This window comes from Ischnura elegans, chromosome 6 (assembly GCF_921293095.1).
Source record: "Ischnura elegans chromosome 6, ioIscEleg1.1, whole genome shotgun sequence".
Lineage (NCBI taxonomy): Eukaryota > Metazoa > Arthropoda > Insecta > Odonata > Coenagrionidae > Ischnura > Ischnura elegans.
In genome coordinates this window covers 125,324,077-125,341,991 of record NC_060251.1, presented here as the reverse complement: position 1 = coordinate 125,341,991, position 17,915 = coordinate 125,324,077, and the positions used below count along the sequence as shown (strand labels likewise).

The window sequence follows — 17,915 nt, the reverse complement described above, 5'->3', positions numbered from 1 at the left end:
GATAGGAGCCCGACGACGCCTCCTGGGAGGGGATAGGAAAGGAAGGGAGGGGACGAGGAATCCCGCACCGTCACAAGGCGGGCGGGTCCTACCATCAGCGAAACCAAGCATAAGCTATTAATGTTCTAACGACCTTGGGGGATTATTCTATGAGGAAGAATAATCCAACGATCAAATCGTTAGATTGTACTCGAGACACAATGGTAACTAAACCCTTGGGCCGGGTTCGCGGGATACACTCCTGAGGCGAGGACTATAAGCGATTAGCTTTTTTCCTCTGCCCCCAGAAGGGGAAGGACGAGAGGGAACAAGAAAAGGAGGCGCCGCCGCGATAGGAGCCCGACGACGCCTCCAAGGAAAGGACGGGGAAGGAAGGAAGGGACGAGGAATCCTGCACCGTCACAAAGGCGGGCAGGTCCTACCACTAACGAAACCAAGCAATACGCAATGAATATGCTACCAATTTTAGAAGATTTTCCTATAAGGAAGAAAAATCTATCGATCAAATCGGTAGATTGTACTCGAGACACAGTGGATTTGAATAAAATAAACAAAATAGTGAATCGTTTAGGGTATCAATCTCATTCGCTTGGTATTAGAACATTCTATCCCTCACGCCATTCTAACACTCTGCATCATACCTTGGCTGTTGCTCTTGTTGCGCTGCCTTTCCAATGCTAATATTCGTTCATGTTTGATTGATCGGTTGTCGTGTAAAAAAAGTTGGCAATGTATTTTCGCATCAATCCCTGAAAACCTCAAGTGTGCGCATCTTTTATGTCATTTTTTATCATCAATATATTTTAGTGCTCGTAATTGGCGAATTAGGGATCATACCTTATAATTGTTTGTTTCTGTTAGATTGCTAAATATTTTTATTCACTGACATTTCACAAGGATTTCCAGAAATATTTATTCTTAAGACAGAGCCATGAAATTGATGAGGTACATTTTTCACAATTTCATTAAAATGCACAGCAATAAGCATATCAACCGTATAATGTTTATTTCGATGACCGTTTCCGAATGTTGAATTTATTGCCCGTGAAACACTGATATAAGATTGTCATTGCTCCAATAATGTTTTGTCGTTGCTAATTACTGTGTTAATGAATACTCAGCCACTGACACAATCTAATGATGTTCTTCTGTCATAAAATTTGAGCGCAACTGTTGGCGTAACGACTCATGATTTTTCCCACTCTCCACAAATATGGTGTTTTCACAACTTAGTCTCCAGATGATAAAAAATAAATGCTTGTCATCGGAAGAACTCACCTCTGACCGTATTACATCGTCTGTTTGGCGTAATGTACCAACGCGTAGGGAAAAAGGTTGGATACATGAACAGTTCCATTTTTCTAACCATACATATTTATTTCATATCAATACCATCCTCGCACTGGTTGTACTGAATCAACTTAAGCCTTAACCGGTGACGTGCGGTCTTACCCCCCATTAGTGTATTCATAAATTCGAATTCGATCTCCCGATCAGTATCAGCCAATGAAACCACCAAGCCATCCTCTCAAAGCGTTGGTACTTTTGGATGTCTTTCAGAAGCAGCAGAAGCCTGTCAGTTCCGAATTCAAATCCTGGTTAAGCTATATCTTTTTCAAGACGAACTTCATCCGTCGGTGAATTTAACTTTGCATCCGTGCGCGTGACTGCGTGCAAAGTCACTTCTTCCGTACAGGGGTTTGGAATTATTCGTTGCAGAATTGCGACAGAGTAAGGTTTATTTTGTCGGCAGTGGCTTGGTGAGCCCTGTTTCCGTCACAAGTGCTCTAGTGTAGAGTCGTGACGTCAACACCTTGATCGGTACTATTACTCATCCTGAAGTCCGCTGTCGAGAAGATGGCTTAAGCCAAATATTTTTTCATGGTGAAGTTCATCCTTGGTGAGTGTGTTCAGTTTTATACATCACCATATTAACGCTACAAAAGCCATCAAGAATTGTTCTTAAAATATCACTTATCTACCATTTTTCACCTTAAGGAACGTTTCGAACACACGGAATACGTGATAATAAACTTCAATAAACTTGCACTAACGCGAAATCTAAACAAAAAGACATGGAGGACTGCAAATTTAGTCTTGTTTACTTGTATTTTCCATTACGCTCCGCTTCACATGGTTTTCATTTCGTTCAGCAATATCTGGTTCGCTTCTCTAAAGCTTTCCTCCTTAAAAGAAGTATTTAATGCTACCGCCTGCACTTCAAAATTTTACAGCTAAATATCTATACGGTCAAATGAGAATATAATTGGCATATTTAAACAATGTTAGGTCCACTCATCTGAAGTAATATGACTGTATCAACGAATCATTTTTTCATTAATTAGGGAGGTAGATAAATAAACTCGATTTCTTCGACTACTAGCAACTGCTCAAACATTCATTGAAATAAATTTGATTTCCATAGCCCTTTTCACACAATATATTCACCCTTCGAAAAAAAATGTTTGAATAACGATGTAATCGATAAAAATTTATTCACAAGAGACAGAATTGACAAATAAGGTGTTTCCTCCTGATAACATAGATTCCTACAAGTTGTGAACGCCGGAGTAGGACAATTTGACAAATGTGAAACATGTAGATTGACTAAAATATACCTACGTAGCTCGGTGATCCTGGGTTTGAAGTAATAACGTGAAGTATAGATATATTTCTTCATTAAATAGGTATTTCAAAAAACATTCGCCTTTGAATCCCAACATATTATTAAAATGGAAATGCATGACAAGATACCAGGGGCTGGTGAGCAAAAATATTCCATTCAGAAAATTCCTACTGTTAGATATTTTAAAATAAGAGCACAATGGTATGCACTAACGGTAAGCCATGAAAGCTAGAAACTGTCTGATATGAATTCTATATTCATGATGAAGTTAATGCATCAGATATTTGGACATTTTAAAATTAACTTATCTGACTCGAAATCATCAATTTTCCCCTTAACTTTCTGAATATACACATTTTATATAATACTAAGTTAAGTAACAGGTTTTGGTCGGGAGGTAAATGAAAGTAAAATATTTTTTAAGCAAACAATTCCAATTAGCTGAATTTTTCCCGTGTTATTCAGTGCAAACAAACGCGTAGGAGAAGTCTTAATTGGCGTATCCTTTATACGTCGGTATACATTTTTCAAAGGGGATGAAGTCTCCATTTACAACGTCCAGTCAAGTTGCTAATGTAAGGACCGAGAGCTTTTCAAAGTATAAAAGGAATAAAAAAATACTATTTCCCCAAATAGACTGCCTCCTTCATTATTCATTACACGTGGGTCAACCCAAAAGGGCATGGTAAGATACCTCAAGGAAATAGAGGCAAAAAAAGAAACAGTTTTTCCTGTAGTTCTTTTGCTTGATAGCTCCCAGCTGTTTACGGTTGCACAGTTTTAAAGAATGAAATCAACTCCTACACTCTTGTTCACTAGGATATGCAAGTGGAGCATTTAAATAGCATTCATTGTTCCTATTCACTGGTGACTGAACATATGGAGCGAAATACAAGTTGAATCATGTTAAATTACCACTTGTTGATCGTTTAGAAAACTACATTATTTTTCTAATTACACAGCACACGACTCATCGGGAGAAGAGCTCTTTCGAACTCATGAGGCCATTAACGATCCTGCATAATTCATATTAGTTGACGCTTACACGCTACATTTCGAACCATCAAGAATTAAATACTCCAGTAAATTAAATGCAAACTTGGAGGTTGCACGTGGTGGAAGGGCTCCATATTATGCATAAAACACACTTTGTTACTTCCACGATATATTTTTTTTTAATTTCGACCGATTTTGGCTGTTACGCTATTAAAAAGTACATAAAACATTTTCTGTACTTGGTAATGGTGTAACAGCCGAAACCGGTAAAAAAAAAGATTAAAATAAATATACTGTGGAAGTAACAGTGTCTTTTATTTATAATAATAGCACTAAATATTGACGTTATATAAAGATACTTAAGTGCGCACTATACAAGGAATTGCTTTCATTATGTGGTACGGACATTTTTCAATCAACAAATTCTTTATTACCAGCATGGTAATGTAGGAGCGTGGTCGAGACATTGAAACCGATGATACTTCAATAACATTTCTTCGGTCAAACTGTGCTCAGAGGAAATTCTTCAGATTGCGACAAAACATACTGTAGCAAACAAATGTGGTTTCTGTCTTAAACATCGCCATCATTTGCGACAAACACAATTACAAACAAACATTGTACAAGTACTGGTATCAGCACAAAAAAAAACGTTGGAATCATTTTTAAATCGGTAAACCGAATGAATTGCAAGAATTTCGGAACAGCAGTGGAATGAAATTAGTATTTAATTTCTAACCTTAGAAAACAAATGATAGACCAGAAAAATTACTGATCGCGGGAAACTGTGGTAACTACACCATCAACTTCGTTGAACGGAAGATAAGAAGATTTTAATGGAACAAATATGAGCGGAGTCAGAGGGGTATAACTGTGAATTCGATCGGATATGTAAAGAGCCCATTAACTACACATATGTTAAAAAGGAAAATATTTGCTGAACCCAATCCTTCTCCTAATCCAGAAATGGAGTTCCTAGACATCATAGAATGTTTGACATTAAATTTATAACAAAAAAATTAGATGTAAGGAATGTTAGCGTACTTTCTTACTTTTGAGAGATCACTTACAAAAACGAATGAGTACTATGGAGAAAATTTGAAAGGGGGTTTTAGTAATTCTAAAATACCGCTATTTTTTCCATGAGAGATTTTTCTCCAACTTTAAAATTGTAAGAACATGAAACGATATTCCAAAAGTGGTGAAGGAAAATATAGTTACGATACGCTTACGTTAAAAAATATAATTTAATCACGAAATCTCAGTTATTTTATTCATCATCATTCAGTCTGATTCGTCGCGAAACAAATTTAATGCCTTTTAGTCATACAGTATCTCCATAGCCTAAAAGAAACCGCCCAAATTAGGACAGTGGAATCGTTCCATCAGATTTGAATTCTCACTTCATTAAAAGAATTAGGTTTACGAAATGGAAAGATAGATTACAACCGAAAAACTATTATTTATAGCTCCGCTATTCTATCATAATGGGGTTAACTCATTGTCAAACCCAATTTCGCAATTCATGAAGATAATTTCATTAGAGGGCTGGGAAAGATAAGTCATAACGGGAAAAAAAAGTCTTCCTCATCCATCAGCCATTTTATCATACAGTTCTTGGGGAATGATATCCTTGGGCCCGGGGAGGAAGTCTCTTATCTTGGTCACACAGTTGTATCTGGTGACCACGTCATGCTTTTTTAATATTCTGGCGATCCTCTCTGACGTTCCAGCAATGAAAGGGATAGTGTGAGGATAGCTTCCTTGACGACCAAGAACTGTATGAGGGGGTATACAAGGTGCCCTGCTCTTGCGGAAAATCCTACATAGGGGAAACTTGCCGCTCCATGCATGTGAGGATTAAAGAACATCAAAGGGCGACCAATAACAAGCAGTTTCAGCTCTCTGCCATCGCCGAACATGTATGGTCGGAACCTGGCCACGACACAAAATTTGAGGAGAAGAAACTTTTAGTTAAGGAGTGCCGCTACTTCCCTAGACAAATCAGGGAAGCGATAGAAATTCAAAAAACACCTTTGAATTTCAATAGAGAAGACGGATACTTCCTTCACAGCGCATGGAAAACAGTCATCAAAGAGACAGCCAATCAGAGAGAAGCACCCAGTCAGACAGCCAATCACAGTGCAGCTCCCATCCAGCCTACAGTATATAAGCGAGGCAGAAACCAACAGCCGACACATTCGACCTGAAGACGCTGGCAGGACAGCCAGCGAAACTGTTGTCAATCAACCAACAACCTGACGCGGAAGAAAACCCTGAAGAAATGCAGAGATCAGACCATCGCCGCGGAAACCTACGCTCTAACATACCAACACATTATTCATACATCTGTTTTCTTCGCAAAGAATCAAATACGAAGACAAAATACGGCGACAAAGGGAATCGAGGAGGGATGGGAGTGGTCCGAGTAAACTCAAGCAAGCAATCCCATCCAGAATGATTAGTGATTAATCTATAAATAGGCGAGTAATCTATAAAGAGGCGTCACCTCCGTTCTCCCTTCAAGGCGATTTCAATTCTCCGAGGAATGACATCGGATACGTTCTGAGAAAAGATTTATCGGTCTGCCTCCGAAATAGAAAAAGGCCAAATGCCATACATCCCTCTGCATTTTTCAGTTTAAAACCTTCCCCATGTATGCCCTTATCCATCTATCACTAAAAGAATTAAAGGACAGTTTGCTTTAAATAATAGGGTAGTTTCCTCCATCAAAGAAAACGAAAGGTATTGATTGCGATTCGTTACCCACCATGTCCATTAATGTATTCATAAAATCCACATTATTTGGTTTTAGAAATCCCAGTTTAGACGAATGATATCGGTCAATTTCATTCTCATTCAAAAAAGGCCAGATTGGCGCCAATGCGATGCCTTTCCACGTGACGTCACAGGGACTTAGTTTCTATACGAGTAGATAGGAGTTTTACATGGTCTGAGATAACCAATGCATGCATGAGGCACAGAGTTCAGGGAAACATCTCTTAATATTCACTCATTAAAAATACCCAAGTTCGGAAAGTTTCCTTCCTTTGATAGGGGAATAATGATCCTTATTTAAGCCAAGCGTTACCTGCTAGCAGGGTACTCAGCTACCTGCTAGAAGTCTGCATCGGAGCGAAGCACACACCCTCGCTCCAAGGTCACCTCACACGGCGGCAGAGGGAACCAGAATGACGTCACACGGGCTTTATCCCAGCATTCATACTAAGCCGTCACGTGTTCGCGCGCTTGAATATTTTTTCGGTTTATTTCATCGCGAAAAATAGATATTGCAATTTAAAAATCTAAATGCGTGAAATAAGTACTCCAGGAGTAATAGTCTTTTGATTAAGGCAATGAAAAAATAATAGAAACCACCCTATTACCAGATTGTTAATTACAAAAATCTGCGAGGAAGATTAACAAATCATAAACTGGGACTTAAAAAATGATGCTACCTAATTTTATGAAACTAAATTTAAGTTTTATGAGTCAATTCGGGGAGTATGAAAAAGATGCAGTAATCCGGTAATTTCGTAGTTAGTAAAGTTTAATGAAAAGAAAAAAGTTTTATTTTCAAATTACTTAAGACAACTGTTCTAGTTTCAAGTTAACAACTGTTCAATCTGTTCACGCAATCTGAAAGAGGAGTGGTAAACAAAACCTCATGCCACTAAAAAGGGTAGAACTCGAAGGCGTAATATTTTGCGTCATATCCTGTGCGCCGTGCGAAATTTTTATTCTTTCTTCTGCTCTGTTGATAATTTTGCGTCCTAATATTTTTGATGTTGTTAGAAAATGGACCACAATTGTAAAGCATATAGTTTTGCAAGCTTTCAAGAATGAAGAAGGATACACACAAATAGATAAGGACCTGGGATTGCTAATAGTTATCGTTTTTACAAGTACAAAATGAAAATATTTCACAACTTTGGAGTAAACTAGACGGGCGTCTAATTTTCAACAGTATAATGGGGAGGAATTAATTCAAAATAACACTGCGGGTTATTCGATTCGATGAAGCGACAGAAATGAGGAAAAACAGAGGCAAAGATAAGTTTCAGACTATTAGAGAGATATTTGATGTGCGGAACTCCTATCTACTCGTATAGATACTAGGTCCCAGTGACGTCACGTAGATTGGAATCGCCTCAATCGCGGTTAATCGCCAATCTGGCCTTTTTCAAATGAGGTTAAAATTTACCGTTGCCATTCGTCTAAACTGGGATTTCTAAAACCAAATAATTTGTATATTATGAATACACTAATGGTGGATACCGATTCGCAATCAATGCCTTTCGTTTTCTTTGATAAAGGAAACTACCCTCTTCCCCTCATAGTTTGCTGAATTGGTGCAGTTAATGAAAGCATATAATCAAACACACTAGGCGTGACTACGCGAAATAATCTTGTTTCATGGCGAGTTTCGGTTCATTTTCAACAAACGTTTTTTCTACCGTACAACCAGTATCACCGCATAGCGCCACCATTAGGCTCCTAATTGATAATCACTAGATGCTCATGAGCTAGACTGAGAGACCGAATCACAACACATAAATAAAGAAGAAATAACGTTCCATAATTTTCAATCCAACCACGGATCCGCCTTCATGTTGAACTACGGTAGAAAAATTATATTTTGTACCATGTAATAATATAATTTTCATAATTAATAGTCACGGGCGTAACTTGTTGGAAATCCATAATCGCAGGAATAGAAGGATCAACAACTTTGCTGTTTCCATTAGGTGGAACATATCAAGGTGGATGATTTTACAGAGTTGATAATGTTACTCTGTGACCAAAGCATGGTCGGTCTCAATAAATTACTATGAGGAAATTGCAAAGTTGCTGATCTTTCTATTCCTGCAATATAATTTTTACTATTTTTACTGCTTGAGGAGATATCAATATACAGTTGCCGATGTTGGAAAGCCAATTAAATGTTTAAAAAAGTAAAATATGCCATAAATATATCTGGCGTGAAGTGGTGAGGTAAAAATAAAATTAACGATCAATCAGAGAACCTTCTTCGCTTGGCTTGACTTATTTTAAGGGTTTCATGAGAGAAAAAAGCGACTCACCTATTCCTTCACCAGATCGATGCAATCATTGGGCCGACCTGAAATAAAATTACATTTAAAATTAGAAAATAAAATATAATAGCCCTCTTCTTGTAAACGTAAAATTATTGTTTTACGGAAGAGCCAATAACTAGAAATGAGGTATTTAGTTAAAAGATTGAAGTGTGTATGATAATTTTAATCCCATCACTCAGTGCTTTACGCCTATAACTTCATCATTTATCAAACTTCCCACTTCGTAAGAAAACAAAAAATAGCCTCTTTCAACCATGTACTCGGGCTACTGGTTGTCTGATCGCGTAGGTTACAGATGAAAACCCAGATTAAAGCTTCACTGGTTTTATTGCTTCATTTATACACATATCCCCCAAAACATCATAATAAGTCCTTCACATCGGGATAGTTGGCAACTTATAACAATGGACGATCACATACTCGTATGACGTGGAAAACTGGCAATTTACGCAGCCAAGATTCGGACCTTTGTCCTTAGATTTGACACGTGAGAATTTTACTCCAATGCCCCCGAGGTCGACAAAAAAAATTGTTCAGATTGCAGGTCGTTCTTGGTTACTGAGAGTTGTGCAGCGTAACTTTCTTAAGCTTCAGGTTCCTTCAATTTATTACGTGTCGTAATGGACTTTCTGTACAAGTTGTATAGTTTTCTCTGTTTCCTAAGTTCCCTTCTCACGTCGTTGTTGTACCAGCGAGGTTCCTTATTATCACATTTCAATTTTTGCGGAATATGTTCGTTGATTCCTTGGCGCAGAATTTCTAAGAAGTGTTTCCATGTTACGTCTGTGCTTTGGTCCTTCGATGTAACTACAAATTTTTTGCAGGAGTCATTAAGAATCTCGCCAAATTTTGTTAAGTTGCATTTATCAAATAAATAAATATTGCGTCCAGGTTATACGGCTGACGCTACACCAATTTTTAACGTTGCAAATATCACTCTGTGATCGCTTATACCGTCAATAATATCGAGTTGTTTTATCAACTTAGGATGGCTTACTGCTATAAGGTCTAATATCTTATTTCGTCTCGTAGGCTTGTCAACTACTTGGGCGGGAGATTGATTTGCAAGTATGTTGAGTAATACCTCGCTGATTTCACTATTCCTTGAATTCGGTTTTACAGTGTAAGTATCCCAGTTTATGGATGGAAGATTAAAATCTCCCCCGATTACTATTACACTTTTACTATCTCCCTGAGTAAATGCGGATATTTGATTTTCTAGAAGGTACATAATATCGACTTCGGAGTTCGGCGGTCTATAAAAAGAGCAAATATGAAAACTCCTTTTGTTTCGTTGTTTAATTGTACACCATACGCTTTCTATTTCGTTGTCAATTATTTCGTGGGTGGCGCTGTGTAAATGTAATTTAACTGCTATAAAAACTCCGCTACCTGTTCTATTGCGTAGATCGCATCTGTAAATTTTATACTCTGGAGGAAAAACTTCGCTTTCGCTAATATCTTCCGTAAGCCAACTGTCTGTCCCCATGACCACGTCAGCGTCCTGAAAAATATGCTCGATTTCGGACCTATGTTTTTAGAACCGAAATGAACGTCATATGCGAGGAAACGGGAGAAGTCTATATTAAGCAGGCGAATAGGAGAGAAAAAGAATTTTAGGTGCAGGACATAAAAGCCAAGCTAAAAAATACGACATCAAAAAGAAGACATAAGGGATGTTCCAGGTATGTGTGGGTCTAATAATCTACCAGGAGCTTCACCCTGCAACAAATGCAATTCATCTAATGCAACAAAAATCCCGTGGATTTTAACTCAACAAATTATTATTTCAATAGGATAGAATATCTCCTAAGATTAAAATTCACAAGCATTCCCTGCTGGTTATTGTATTAATATTTTAACGGTGAAAACCTTGTAGGACTGGACGGAAACGAAAAATTATTCCGGGGAAAATAGGGAGAAAATCATTATGTTTTCTGCATTTCCCACAAGAAATGTACCACACGTAGGTCCCCTTTGCAACGCTTAGAATGAGGCAAATAAGATGAGCAGCCATAAATATATCACTTCTTGTCTTCGATAAAAATCTATGATACACCTACGAAGAGTAAAAAAATCACCCATAACCGCTACGAACGACCAAATGTGCGTGAAAACGAAACGTAATTACCCACAATTAATTCCATCGCCACTTAATTACGCCATTTGTACCTCAAGCTTCACCCGAGAACAAAGGCAACGACTTCATTATATCATATCGCGGAGTTCTTGGAGGTCTAAGACAGATTGAAAGCGTAAGAGGATTGGCTCAATGGGAGGCTATTTCTCGGACAAGGCGACCTTACCTGTGCCGTTCAATAAGCCACGAATATACGTCTACATGTTCCAGCAAAAGAAAGAGAGTTAAATCGTTTCATCACGATAAATCGCTCAAGCACACACATAACGCAATTGCTTTCTCTACCGTCCTTACAGCGGATGCTTAAAATGCCCTATAGATTCTCATCGCAGGCATTGACCTATACAAACGGAAGATAAGAAAATAATCTGCGATGTAAATTTAGATTTTTCTGGAAGAAAGGGGAATGGGGTTTATTTCGCTGGCAGTGAGGTAAATGTGGAAGCCGTGATAATGAACAGGAATAAAAGGCAGAGTGTGGGTGGGAAGCAGCATATGGTGGGGTAAGTCGTAAGCGAAGGTATAATTAAAAAGACGACTGAATTGGATTGGATGTTTCTGATGAAATACATGCGCAGACGCCAAAAATTACCCGATTGAGAACTATTGAGTTTGGGCGGCTTGATGTTCTTCCTTCGCTCAGCTCTGCAGAACTTCCGAGGAATTTTCCCTTGAAATGAGGGAGGAGTAGCAAGCCGTGACACATTGCACATGCAGCAAATGGTTAGGGGCCTTGAAGCGGTGCTGGACGACGCGGAAATGGTAGTCAAAATTCACTCCACAGTCAACTGCCCAAATGGTTATGCAATATGGTGGTTGAATTTCAACAAATAAATAAGCGCGTAAGAATTCAATAGCCATGCAACGTCCTATGGACCTATTGATAGATATTGCGAAGTTTTAAGATCAGAAAAATATTTACAGTGTGTTTGTGAGCAGCATCAAGTCATCCGTCACTGGGACTTGATCCGTGGAACCCCTGATTCGAAGCATGAAGCCTTTACCCACTACACCACCCGAACGATTGGATGTTAGGGCAGTCCCAATGCCCAATATGTCGGCAGTGTCCACTATGTCCCGACGAGAGTGGATTCCATTGTAGGTGAGTCGAGGGCGAAGCATACTTCGGAGAATATGGCGAAGAATTCGTAGCTGGATCTTTTGCGCCTTGTGATAATGCGACGGGTATGATTATTTCCCCGGTATAAGGGATATATTGCTTTTAAAACTCCCGGTTGTATGAGAGCATTACGAGGGCAAAATTTTGGTAGACAAGTAGTTCCTGAACTGGCCGCTCTCAGACGCCAACGAGCTTTGCGTTAATTTTTTCCGCCACTGTACTAGAATATTTATGATTCACACGAATGATGCTTGGTACTGCATTTACATTGGTGAGTCTTCTACAGCAAGCGTTAGACAGGGTAGGCTATGCCAACTGAACTGTTCCTGATTGACTTTCATGAGTCATGATAAGTTTTGACCTTGCTTAATCATTTATAATACGAAGTAAACAATTGTTTTTGTACAAATATAGGGCACACAATAGAGCGAAAAGAAAATCGGTAATTAAGTGCAAGCCTTCTTACTGCTTGAATTTCCGTGACGGAGGTCCGCAATACCCTCACATTTCAAAGCACTGATTGCTTTTCATATTTTAGCAGATGAGATAAATTGGCGGTATGATAACTTTTTTGCGAATTTAATCTAAGTATTCTAACAGTTAAGGTGGAGTGTTTTGCAGAAACCTGTCTTCCCCCTGTCTTCCCTCCCAACTATGACTTTCTTCTTCCATTCGGGGTAAGACCCATTCATTTTTTCCATTTTCCAAGTTCCCATTCTGTCTCTCGCTTACCCCACAATCTCACCCCGAACACGGTTTTTAACTTCCCCTCTCCGTTCAGTATTCCCCTGCCATGAAACTTACGTTACAGCTATCATCATTTTACATTAAATTCGAGTGAACCTATCCGTTAATATTTCTTGTACAAATTCATTATTCATCTCTAAAGTATTATGTAATTACTGCGTACTGGACATTCAAACAATTCGAGAAGAGAGCTTGGTGATCCTAACCATCGTTCTGGCCATCTCTCAACAAGTGAGATGAATAACTTTCAACAAAAATACTTAGTATAGGAGTGGGTGAGAAGCCAAGGGGAACAAATAATTTCTTTTTTAAACAGAGTTATGTGCAGATATCACGCAAAGAAAACAAACGAGTTGAACTATATATTTAGTAGTGTATTTGATTTTCTACTCGATGCCAGCCCAGAATATACACTCACTCGAATCCCTTGGCATCCAAGTTTTAGTGCATTTCTTTTAAAAATTAACTTTACCAAACTTCGACAAGAAATAAATCACTTGTACCCCTTGGCTTCGCACCCCGTCATATAAAAATACTGTCAGCACATGGTTTCAGGGAAAATTATAACGGTTAATTTAAATCCATATGCATGGATTATTGAGAGTACGTACTTAAACAAGGCGGACTGTACAAATCCCGCTCCAGATGTACTTATTTTACCAAATCCGGTCCAATATTTGAGTAAATAATACGACCAATATAAAAAATAATAAAAAATAACCAATTGAAATTCTTTTGGCATCCGACCCCCAAGGTAATACCTTAGTAACAGTTTGTTACAAAAAATGTTGCTGATATACTATTTTTCAATCTCCTCTCTTTGTCTTTCACCAGTTTCATTTAAAAACAGCTCTCGAGAATGATGCGTAAGCATTGAAACCGGTCGTGTAAGATTAAAAAAGTGAGGAAAGTTACCACAGCCGCCTCAATTATTATTAGCCATGGAATTCTACACATTCAACTTGTCGACAGTCTGTCTGATTCGTTTAAAAACGTTGATCCAGAGAACGAGGTTATCTCTTACAAAATTACAAATATCTACACTCAGTAAGAACTTTTAAAGCGCTTCAAGAAACTAAATACAGACGAATAAATGGAATAACATGATTACTTAAACGACAAAATGAAAATAAATGTGAATTACCAGAGTAACGGAGTTGACAGACTATACAAAATGTCCCGAACCACTTGGAGATGATGTATGTCGAAATGTAGGACTGCTTCAGGCCGGAGGGAGGGCTGGAAATTCAAAGACGAGACGAGATATATAAGGTTGTGACAGCACTTGGTGAATCAACTGCTTCATCATTTCAATCACTTGCACAGATCTCTGCAATTGGTGTTCATTTCGTCCATTGTCACTTTAAGGGATAAATTCCTAACTTTGCCTGCTAAGTCACTAATCGCAGCACAGGAGTATATGTCGTTAAACAAAAGCTTAAATCACGACGATTTTAGGCCAAAATCGCAGTTTTCTGTAGCTCTACTTAACTTTTTCACCGGCTCGTAAAAAATAAAATAAAGGTTCGCAGTCGCAGTTGGAGTGTCGTGGCTTCAAAAGACCCTGGCTGCAGTCCCCAGCGCCCTCCACTACAAGGCCCGCGACTTGCCGCAGTAGGTTAAAACACACGCCGGTAACATTAGCGAGGAAGAATGTTGAATGGCATTCCTTGCCTTACTAGGATGTCTTTGAAAACCACAATACTACCGAATTCCGTCTCACACGACTGTCTGCGAGACATAGAGAAGTTGGCACAACACCCAAAGACACAAATATTAATATGAGTCATTCACCACGGGAAATATTCTAACGCACATACTTCGAGATGACACCTGTCATAAACTCTCCCCACTAAGTCGATATCAGTCCTATTTTTCCAGATCCACTCTTCATTCCAGTTTAGGGGAAAATGGGAAGCTTAGGTGCAAAGTGACGTAGTATGGAAGGAGACACTTTGACGAGACAGTAACACAGAGTAGTGGTTGTCTCGCAATATTTAGTGCACGAGGCGATAGATAAGAGTGACGGTCAGAAGAAAGGAGCTGGCAGTGCTGCATAGAGATGCCACGGTCACTGTTGGCCGACAACAATACGCGAAGCGGCGAAAACTCACAGTGCGGTAATCTTAAAAAAAAACCACGTTCCGGAGAAGTCAGACGGCGGGGAAAACACTCTACGTACCAGAGTCACTGACTCGAGAGGATAAGTCAAAAATAATGCGGCAGCGGCAGAGGAATCGGTTATCATGCGGGAGCGTCCAACGGCCGGCCGGCGAGTGGCTTCAGGTATTACGGCGGCGGAGGGTCGCTCGTCATCGCGAATGCATCTCCCTCGGCGGGGAATCGGGAGACACGTGTGAGTCCAACTTCAGAGGGTTGGGGAAGGGGGGGGGAGCGAGTGGTAACGCACGGCCGGAGCCGGTCGAGTGAACTGCCGAACGGCGAGAGAAATAGTGGTGATGATGGGAGAGAAAGGAGGTGAGGGGTTGCGATGTGAGGGGCGGGGGAGGAGGGGAAGAGAGGGGTGAAGGGCGGATAAGTGGGGAATGAGACGCAAACGCTTAAAAAATGCACCCCTAAGTAACTCGGCATATTCCCAGGCAGGAGACACGCGTTCACAGGAGAAGTCAAACCCACTTCACCCGTTATTTTTTGCAAAGAGTTCGCAAATTACACGTTTAAAACCTAATGCTTTCGTCTTTAAATTTTCCGGATACCTCGCTAATGTTGACCCAGGTCAGTTTAAATTTTACTCTTCATTTTCTCGTGCGTTAAGCAGGCATAAAAAACTGCATTCATAGACATAAAAATTTCAGTGTTGAAATAACCTAAGAAATTTCTACAAGGAATGAGTGAAAGACATGTTTATGTAGGACCTGAGTCAGAAAAACTGTTCGGGATTCTCTTTAAGGCATTTCGGGAGAGGTGGATACATTTTTTTTGAGAGATCAGATTCTATCAGTATCTTCTGATTTTGGGGAAGAAGGTTTCAGCCCCACACCCATTTGGTCTTCGGTCTCCAGGTCCGACAGAAGCGATAAATTGAGAGAGATCCTTTGCCGAACGGATGGAAATGGGAACGGATAGAAAATTCAATATGAGCAGCGGAGCTTCGATTAATTCAGTTTCGTGCTGAGAGTAAAGTTTCGTCCCGGGTCGAAACTAAACCCCTTGGTGATTTTAATTCCGTGCGTGAACGAGACTAAACTTAGGTCTCGTATATTCGTTCGAAACGAGACATTTCCGTTTCGTTTCACTTACTATCCTTGTTCAAAATATTTATTAACTGTCCAATATTTTTATAGTATTTTTTAGAGGAAGCAAAACTAGTATTAACCTGGGTCTTAAAGTTTAAAGTATACCGGGACTAGCCACGGTGATAACTTATACGGGAGTCACCCGCAATGCACAATCGTGCGAAAGATCCACAGAGAAAAAATCATCCCGGTCAAGGCGAATGATTTTTTCTCTGTGGATCTTTCGCACTGGGTCTTAAAGTTTGGGTAGAAAGAGGACAGGGGTCAAATGATAAAAGTGTAGGATGACGCATCCGCGGATGTTCACGATATTTCAAAATGTGTGCGAGCCATCTAACGGATGGGAAAAGAACGGAAAGGGATGAAAACGTATGAGTAGTTCTGCTCATACATTTTCATCCTATGAAGTAGAAATGCTCTTACTTTGATAGTTCATTATGACCGAGTTAAATTCCTATGCCGGAATTATTGAGGAAGTAAGAATGTTACGAGGAAAATTTTCTCAGAATTATTCCCATCCTACACTGATTGCATAACATTCTAACTCATGTGGCTTATGATGCCTTGATTAATAATGTAACCCATTTTTATCCATTCACCATTTGTAAGCGCGCTGGTCACCACAGAAAAGACGGCTCTTAACCTCAAATCAACCTTGATTTTCACTAGCTTTGAATGAATTGAATATCATCACACACAACCGAGCGGCTAGGAACAAATATTTACGGACGCAAGAGTCAAATTCATCTTTTATAAATCAATTTTTAGAAATAAAAATACTATGAGTAACTTCAACATAATATTTGAAAAATCTTCTAGGGATACCGCGCGAGTAAGATTATATGAGAGCGCCGAAGTTTCCGGATTGCAGTAGCTGCGAGAATGGGTAGCGAGTCGGTACCCGAAACGTCAGCGCTCTCATATAATCTTACCCGCGCGGTGTCCCAGGAAGATTTTTCAAAAGTTATTCGCCGGGAAAGAGTTAAATCATACATTCAACGTAGTAGTTTCCAAAGCGATAACGAATCTTTGCAGGCGAGAGAATTCATGTCAAAGAATTGGGCAGGAGACGGTTATTTCGAAGTATAAATTGAGGGGAATAAAACACTCGTCAACCTCAGTAGAGGGACTCGAAAGTGAGACAATGATTAAAATATTGAGGGGGGAAGATGACGCGTTTGGTTTTGACGAGGAAAGAGTGATTGGAGGTGGGCCAGGGCGGGAGCCTGGGGTCAAATATTTTTCGGGCCATCCATTTGGGGGTGAAAGGGGTTGAGGGGGGGTGGAAATGAGGGCCGTAATTGGGGGGGTAGGATGTATGGGTGTGGGGGAGGGTGGACGAAACTGCCCGTTTGTGTGGTCTGAGGAGAACGCGGATGTTTGCAGGGAGAGGCCGTTTGAAGTTTGACGCATTCACCCCAAGAAAAGTGAGCAAGGGGTCACCTGGTTCCTACGTCACAGTTTCTCCAATGATTGCATACCACAAGTTCCACCTTTGAAGAGTTTCGATGATACAGTGACAGACAGCTAATAGTAAAACATCAACCAATTAAATCATTAGCAACTGTTAACCCTCCATCTGGTGCGCTGGCGTATAAAGTACTCCAATCTTCGAAATCAAAGGATTTCAACACTTTTTTTTCATTCAGGATTCAAAGGATATCATTCTGGTTTAGAACGGCCACGTGTATTCTTATAATGTACTCTGACTGTTCATAGTACGATTCTAGCGATTAAGGTCTTCCTCATAGAATTATCCTTTAAAATCGCTGGCACAGAAATGGTTTCCTTGATTCGCTGACGGTAGGACCCGCCCGCTTTTGCAGTGCGGGATTCCTCGTCCCATCCCTTCCTTCCCTATCCCGAATATTTTTACACGACCGGGCGCGTGGCGTACTTATTACATTCCGGTCGGCTATAAAAAAATTGG

The 17,915-nt window shown here is 39.7% G+C and overlaps 1 long non-coding RNA gene across 2 annotated transcripts in view; it reads right to left on the bottom strand.

The window, feature by feature from the left end:
- The window catches only part of LOC124160112, a 72,189-nt gene extending 57,907 nt beyond the window's left edge, over window positions 1-14,282 (bottom strand). For both annotated transcript variants that reach the window (XR_006865079.1, XR_006865080.1), the window contains exons 1-2: window positions 13,873-14,282; window positions 8,707-8,744 (exon numbers count right to left, since the gene is read on the bottom strand). This is a non-coding gene — a long non-coding RNA (uncharacterized LOC124160112). The remainder of the gene's footprint in view (window positions 1-8,706; window positions 8,745-13,872) is intronic.
- Window positions 14,283-17,915: the final 3,633 nt, after the last annotated feature.